Below are 8,455 nucleotides of genomic sequence, written 5' to 3' on the forward strand. Positions count from 1 at the left end.
TTTGACAAATCACAGAAAATAGCTGCTGCTTGTAATTTGTTATGTAATGAATTAAGTACATTTTCACTGTAGGTGTAAATAGCCTTCTCGATATCAGAACCCTTCAGAAATCCAATCTGTGTTCTTGATAATATGTTATTTGTGGTCAGATTGTTGAGAAGCTGCCTGTACATTACTTTTTCTAAAATTTTTGAGAATGCTGGCAAAAGTGAAATCGGTCTGTAGTTTGATGGTATCTCTTTATCCCCTTTCTTGAATAGAGGCTTAACATCTGCATATTTTAGCCAGTCAGGAAATGTCCCAGTTATAACTGACTGGTTACACAATTAACTTAGAATTGTACTAAACTCAAAAGAACATGCCGTAATTAACTTTGTTGATATTTCATCATAACCACTAGAATGCTTTGTTTTCATAGATTTTATTATGGAAGTTATTCTTTTGGTGAAGTGAGTGACATATTCATGTAGCTGAAGCTATTTGTAAAGGCTAGTTTCAGATATTTAAGGGCATTATTTACTGATCCTGACAATCCCATTCTATGAGTAACGGATATAAAGTACTTGTTTAATAGATTTGCCACACTATACCCTTCGGTTACTAGAGTGTCATCTACCCTTAATGCTATTTGCTCCTGTTCCTTTCTGGTTCTACCAGTCTCCTCTTTCACTATATCCCATATTGTTTTTATTTTGTTCCCTGACATTGCTATCTTCTTCTCGTAGTGCATTTGTTTAGATGTTTGAACTACTTTTTTAAATATTTTACAGTATTCCTTGTATTTAGCTAAATCATCAGTATTGGAGCTATTCTTGGTCGACACATACATTTTCCTTTTTGTCTTACAGGAAATCTTTATTCCTTGTGGAATCCATGGTTTTATTATAGACTTCTGTTTAATTTGAGTAACTTTTAGAGGAAAACAGTTTTCATACATGGTACTGACATTGTTCATGAATGTATTATATTTTTCATTCATGTCATGGGCACTATAAACATCTTTCAAGTTCATATCTTGGAGCAGTTTTTTAAAACACTCAATTTTTGATTGACTGACTACTCTCCTGTACTCAGACTTAGCAGTCTTGATATTCTGCTCAGAATTTACATCTAAAACGAGGAGCTGCATGTCATGATCAGATAGTCCATTTATTACAGGTTTTATGATATGATTTTGTTCCTTTGATTTGTCTATAAAAATGTTATCAATGGCTGTCCTTGAGGATTTAGTGATCCTAGTTGGAAAGTTTACAGTGTGAGTTTGATTGAAAGATAACATTACTAACTGCAGTAAATGTTTATTGGAAGATTCCATTAGAAAATCTGTATGAAAGTTACCAGCAATCAAAATTTCTTTGTTTCTTCCTGTTAAATAACCCAAAAGAGCTTCTAGATGATTTATGAATAGATTATAATTTCCTGCAGGTGCTCGGTAAATAGTTACTATTATATAGGATCTGTTATGGAACTGGGTGAACATCATTAAAACAACGGCGTTTTTCGTTGCGGCGGAATCTTCTCACGAAATTTCAATCACCAACTTTCTCCTCCGAATGCGAAAATATTTTGTTAACCACGACTTACGTAGAGACAAAGGATCATCATAATAAAATAAGGGAAAACAGAGCTCGCACGGAAAAATATAGATGTTCGTCTTCTCCGGGCGCTCTTCGACAGAGGAATAACAGAGAATTAGTATGAAGGCTTTCACGACCGGATGACATATCTTCTGGTAAACCTTCCGGGATGTAAGGTCGTGGTCTATGAAACTCTTCAGCTCCTAACGTTTCGTCCAGAGCTGCGCTGGACATCTTCAGAGAGGTGTTTCTCCTCCGGTGAGTCCTGCCGACTGACGGGTCGGACGTCAGAGAGCGACTTATATATCGTAGAAAGTGGGCGTGACCAGAGTTGCACGTGATATGCAGAGATAATCATTGTCAGAGTTAAACTTAACTATGGATCGTAATCACGTCACGGATAAAACTGTCTAGCAATTCTGTAGTGCTCTTGTCCAAATATCACTAAGTTTCATAGTCTCTTCTTTCCGATTAAAATTATCCCTATGTTTATATATTTCAATTGCTTCTCTACAAAGCCGTGGGTAATAGTTCGTCGTCGTAGATAAAATTTTTGTTTCGGAAAACTTCACTTGATGATTTCCTGACTGAATAGCGTGTTCTGCTACAGCCGATTTATCTGTTTTTCCTAATCGGCAAAGACTTCTGTGTTCTTTTAACTGTGTATTTACGCTTCTTTTTGTTGTACCTATATAAAATTTATCACATGTACACTGAATTTTATATACGCCACTGGCTGATAGAGGAGCGCGTTATCTTTTACAGACCGGAGAACATGACAAATTTTCTTCGTTGGTCTAAAAACAGGTCTAATATCATGTTTACTTAAAATCTTTCCAATCTGATCCGTTAGTTTCTGTATAAAAGTGTACAAAAGTGTACAAAATTCCGTGTACATGTGGTAAAGTTTATATTGGAACAACAAAAAGAAGCCTAAATACACGGTTAAAAGAACACAGAAGTCTTTGCCGATTAGGAAAAACAGATAAATCGGCTGTAGCAGAACACGCTTTTCAGTCAGGAAATCATCAAGTGAGGTTTTCCGAAACAAAAATTTTATCTACGACGACGAACTATTACCCACGGCTTTGTAGAGAAGCAATTGAAATATATAAACATAGGGATAATTTTAACCGGAAAGAAGAGACCATGAAACTTAGTGATATTGGGACAGTAGCACTACAGAATTGCTAGACAGTTTTATCCGTGACGAGATTACGATCGATAGTTAAGTTTAACTCTGACAAAGATTATCTGTGCATATCACGTGCAACTCTGGTCACGCCCACTTTCTACGATAAATAAGTCGCTCTCAGACGTCCGACCCGTCAGTCGGCAAGACTCACCGGAGGAGAAACACCTCTCTGAAGATGTCCAGCGCAGCTCTGGATGAAACGTTAGGAACTGAAGAGTTTCATGGACCACGACCTTACATCCCGGAAGATTTACCAGAAGATATGTCATCCGGTCGTGAAAGCCTTCATACTATGATCAGAAGACTCAACGAGGAGCAATTCTCAAAATCAGTCAGACGCCTGGAAATTTTACGTAAGAAGAGAGCGCATTTAATTTGTACTTTAACTTTCTTGTTGCGTTGTAGGGATTCGTCTACCATACCAAATTTTCTAAAGTTGAAAAAGATGTTCCAGACAGCCCGTGTTCATCGGATATTTGATTATACAGAAGCAGCACTACTTCGAGAGAGGATACATTATACAAGACGAGAGATGCTTTCTGTTGACCGTAAGTTACTGCAGCTACATTTATTCCTTGGTAGTAAGATACAGATAGACCTATGGAATAAAATAGATTGCCTTACATTTCGATCTATGGAAACCATGATGGAAACGACTACTAGAAGGCATAAGAAGTTCGAAAAGTTACAAACTTATGCAGAATCTACAAATAATACAGTGATTTCCGAAACTGTTATTAACAAGTCAGACAGAGTTTTATCTCAAGACGAAATGTCAGTTCTTGCAAAAGGAGGAAACTACGCTATAACACCTCCGAAAGTTCCTGTTGAGGATATTATTGCAAATGTAGAAGCAGGTATACGTACTCTCCCCAAAGAAACTGCAAATGCAATCCGGATCGAAACCACCAGAGTATTATGCCGCAGTAAGCCTCTGGAAAGTAATTTAACCAATGGCGAAAGAAAGGCTCTGAGAGATTTAAATGCAGATGAAGACATAGTGATTGTTCCTGCTGATAAAGGGAATGCTACTGTCGTTTTAAGTACAGAAGATTATCAGTGCAAAATTTTGAGTCTTTTAACGTCAGGACAATACAAAAAACTTGAGAAAGATCCTACAGCCAGCGTACTACGGAAAACAAATAATCTGATAAAATCGGCCACTTCTATTCAAAAAGAAGAAAAAAGAGCTTTATTGAAGACTGAAGCTATGTGTCCTAGACTCTATGGCCTACCCAAGGTACATAAGAGGGACCTTCCTCTGAGACCGATTGTTAGTGCTATCAATTCTCCTACGTATGAAATAGCAAAATATCTAGCAACTCGTTTACAACCATATATTGGAAAAACTGACTCATATATAAAGGACTCACGTCATTTTATGGAGAAAATCGAAGGTTTAATTCTGACTCCTGAAGATATTTTAGTAAGTTTTGATATAGTATCTTTATTTACTATGATTCCAGTTAACGAAGTTATGGATTTTATAACGGATATTTTTCCAGAAGATCTAACTGCTCTTTTCAGACATTGTCTTACTTCCAGTCAGTTCCAGTGGAATAATGAATTTTATGAGCAACTTAATGGCGTAGCAATGGGTAACCCATTGGGTCCTGCAGTAGCTAATTTCTACATGGAGAAATTCGAACAGTCAGCTTTGGAAAAAGCAGATAAGAAACCATCTCGCTGGTATCGGTATGTAGACGATACATTTGTGGTCTGGCCATATGGTAGAGAAGCCTTAGACGAATTTTTTGATTACCTTAATAATATAAATCCAAGAATCCAGTTTACCATGGAGAGAGAAAGTGATAACAAAATACCGTTTTTGGATGTTTTAGTTATGAGACAGACAGATGGAAGATTGAAAAAACAGATTTTTAGAAAAATAACGCACACAGACATATACTTACATAAAAACTCTAACCACCATCCACAACAAAAGAGAGGTGTGATTAAAAGTCTCGTTGACAGAGCCAGATGGATTTGCACGCCGGAGTATCTAGACGTCGAAGTAAAACATCTGAAGCACGCTTTTGAGAAAAATAGCTACTCAAAGAAATAAGTAAGCACAATTCTGCACCGAAACAACAAAAAGCCAAAGGACAAGCCCGAAAAACGATGGAAGAATACAGTCTCTCTCCCTTTTATAAAGAAAGTAACGGATCAGATTGGAAAGATTTTAAGTAAACATGATATTAGACCTGTTTTTAGACCAACGAAGAAAATTTGTCATGTTCTCCGGTCTGTAAAAGATAAATGCGCTCCTCTATCAACCAGTGGCGTATATAAAATTCAGTGTACATGTGGTAAAGTTTATATTGGAACAACAAAAAGAAGCGTAAATATACGGTTAAAAGAACACAGAAGTCTTTGCCGATTAGGAAAAACAGATAAATCGGCTGTAGCAGAACACGCTATTCAGTCAGGAAATCATCAAGTGAGGTTTTCCGAAACAAAAATTTTATCTACGACGACGAACTATTACCCACGGCTTTGTAGAGAAGCAATTGAAATATATAAACATAGGGATAATTTTAATCGGAAAGAAGAGACCATGAAACTTAGTGATATTGGGACAGTAGCACTACAGAATTGCTAGACAGTTTTATCCGTGACGAGATTACGATCGATAGTTAAGTTTAACTCTGACAAAGATTATCTCTGCATATCACGTGCAACTCTCGTCACGCCCACTTTCTACGATAAATAAGTCGCTCTCAGACGTCCGACCTGTCAGTCGGCAAGACTCACCGGAGGAGAAACACCCCTCTGAAGATGTCCAGCGCAGCTCTGGATGAAACGTTAGGAGCTGAAGAGTTTCATAGACCACGACCTTACATCCCGGAAGGTTTACCAGAAGATATAACACAGAATTATTGTGAAGGTGGTTCGATGAAGCCTCGGCCAGACACTTAAGCGTGATTTGGAGAGTATCCAAGTATATGTAGATGTATTGCCTCTCGTGCTTAAACTCTGTAATACATTTCTCACTTCCCTTTCACTCCCACACTGTGATGCACCTGTTAACCGTACCACAGCAGACCTGTGTCTGCAGGAAGTCCAGAACATGTAGTCCGCAGCTGTAGTTTAGTCGGTAGCGTTGCTGCCTACTGATCACGGGGTCCCGGCTTAGATTCCCGGCCGGGGTAGGGACTTTCTCTGCCTGGGAACTGGGTTTTTGTGTTGTCCTCATCATTTCATCATCATCATCATTCGTGACAATGGTTCGATTGGACTGTGCTAAATCTGGGACTGATTAGGGTGCTGATGACCGCTCAGTTGAGCGCCCCACGAACCAAGCATCATCATCATCATCATCCAGAACATGTAATCTCTTCTGACGATGCGCTTCTCTTGTTGCAAAATATCTTAGTGGGGACGATCTGTGTAACTTACTCGTTGAAGATCTCTCGCACATTATTATACACACATACAAAAAGTTTTGCATCACCTAGGTTCCGAGAGTTCCGGAATCTGTACAGAAAATTGCAATAGAAGTCTACATAAACATCATTTTCGCCCTTTTTATTGCTCATGGAAACCACACATTGCATGTTGTACCACCATAAAGCGAGACCTTCAGAAGTGATGGTACAGATTGCTGTACACACCGGCACCTCTAATACCCAGTAGTACGTCCTCTTGCATTGATCCATTCCTGTATTAGTCAAAGCATACTGTCCACAAGTTCTTCAAGCCACTGTTGGTCCAGATTGTCCCACCCCTCAACGGCGATTCGGTGTAGATCCCTCAGAGTGGTTGGTGGGTCACGTCGTCCGCAAACAGCCCTCTTCAATCTATCCCAGGCATGTTCGATAGGGTTCTTGTCTGGAAAGCATGTTGGCCACTTTAGTTCAGCGATGTTGTTATCCTGAAGGAAGTCATCCACAGGATGTGCACGATGGGGGCGCGAATTGTCGTCCATGAAGACGACTGCCTCGCCAATATGTTGCCAATATGGTTGCACTCACGGTCGGGGGATGGCATTCAAGTATCGTACAGCCGTTACGGCGCCTTCCATGACCACCAGCGGCGTACGTCAGCCCCACATAATACCACCCCAAAATAGCAGTAAAACTCCATCTTGCTGCACTCGCTGGACAGTGTGTCTAAGGTATTCATTCTGACCGGTTGCCTCCAAACACGTCTCCGACGGTTGTCTGCTTGAAGGCATATGGGACACTCATCGGTGAAGAGACCGTGATGCCAATCCTGAGTGGTCCACTCGGCTTGTTGTTGGGCCCATCTGTACCGCGCTGCATGTTGTCGTGGTTGCAAATATGGACCTCGTCATGGACATCAGGAGTGAAGTTGCGCATCATGCAGTCTATTGTGCACAGTTTGAGTAGTAATACGACGTCCTGTGGCTGCACGAAAAGCATTATTCAATGTGGCAGCATTGCTGTCAGGGTTCCTCTGAGCCATAATCCATAGATAGCGGTCATCCACTGCCGTAGTCGCCCTTGGGCCGCCTGATAGAGGCATGTCATCGACAATTTCTGTCTCTCTATATCTCCTCCATGTCCGAACAACGTCGCTCTGGTTCACTCCGAGACGCCTGGACACTTATTCAGAGCCCTTCCTGGCACAAAGTAGCAATGCGAACTCTATCGAACCGCTGTATTGACCGACTAGGCATGGTTGAACTACAGCCAACACGAGCCGTGTACCTCCTTCCTGATGGAATGACTGGAACTGATCGACTGTCGGATCCCCTCCGTCTAATAGGCGCTGCTCATGCGTGGTTGTTCACATCTTTGGGCGGGTTTAGTGACATCTCTGAACAGTCAAAGGGACTGTGTCTATGGTACAATATCCACAGTCAACGTCTATCTTCAGGAGTTCTGGGAACCGGTGTGACGCAAAACTTATTTTGGTGTGATTTTTCACTTGCTATCCACTACCTACCACGCAACTGAATGTAAATGCATAAACTCTTTTTCCGTTACGCTTAACATCGAAAGAATTATGCCAGGAAATTTATAACATCATCTCACTTGCGTCTAAGACAGTATCAGAGCAGTAGGAGCTAATATGTTGTTGAATGATTGCCTTGTAACCCCTCCCCCATCACAATCCAACCTAGTGATTTATTGATATCTACAAACTACCATAAATCATAAATAATTGAAACGGAATATACAGTTGTGCTACTCGATTGACCAGGCCCAGAGCAACAAAAACTTTGCGCTCCTCTACAGCCTTTGCGTACATACCCGTAAAAGGATATTCAGCCAGTGCTAATGAGCCTCTTTGTTCATGGTTTTAGTGTCGCTCCGTAATTTTGATCATTTGTGTATCATACTCTCCTCGAAAGTGCTCTAAGTGTATTTGCTAGCTTCCTCGGAAATGCTGCTGTTTTCACTAAAGTCACTGTACAGAGAAGTCAGATGATAGCTTTGCAAGTGAACACCATGGCTCACAGTGCCTGACGAGTTCGAATGCGTCTTCTGTCCAAATACTGTGCAGGAAAGTGGAATTGTCAACCAAGTTGGAAACCAGAAAACATAACATCAGCGTTTCCTGATGGCTTTAGGTCCCATTTAGTAAAGCTCCAGATGGCCTATGCTTACTCTTAAAAGAAAATCGGGTAAACATTTACGCAACGATATGGAACTAGAGACTTACATATTATGTAACTAACAAAAAATCTAGTCGTTCAAGCTGACGATGTCATAGT

The sequence above is a fragment of the Schistocerca nitens genome, chromosome 7 (genome assembly GCF_023898315.1).
Source record: "Schistocerca nitens isolate TAMUIC-IGC-003100 chromosome 7, iqSchNite1.1, whole genome shotgun sequence".
NCBI classification, from domain to species: Eukaryota; Metazoa; Arthropoda; class Insecta; order Orthoptera; family Acrididae; genus Schistocerca; species Schistocerca nitens.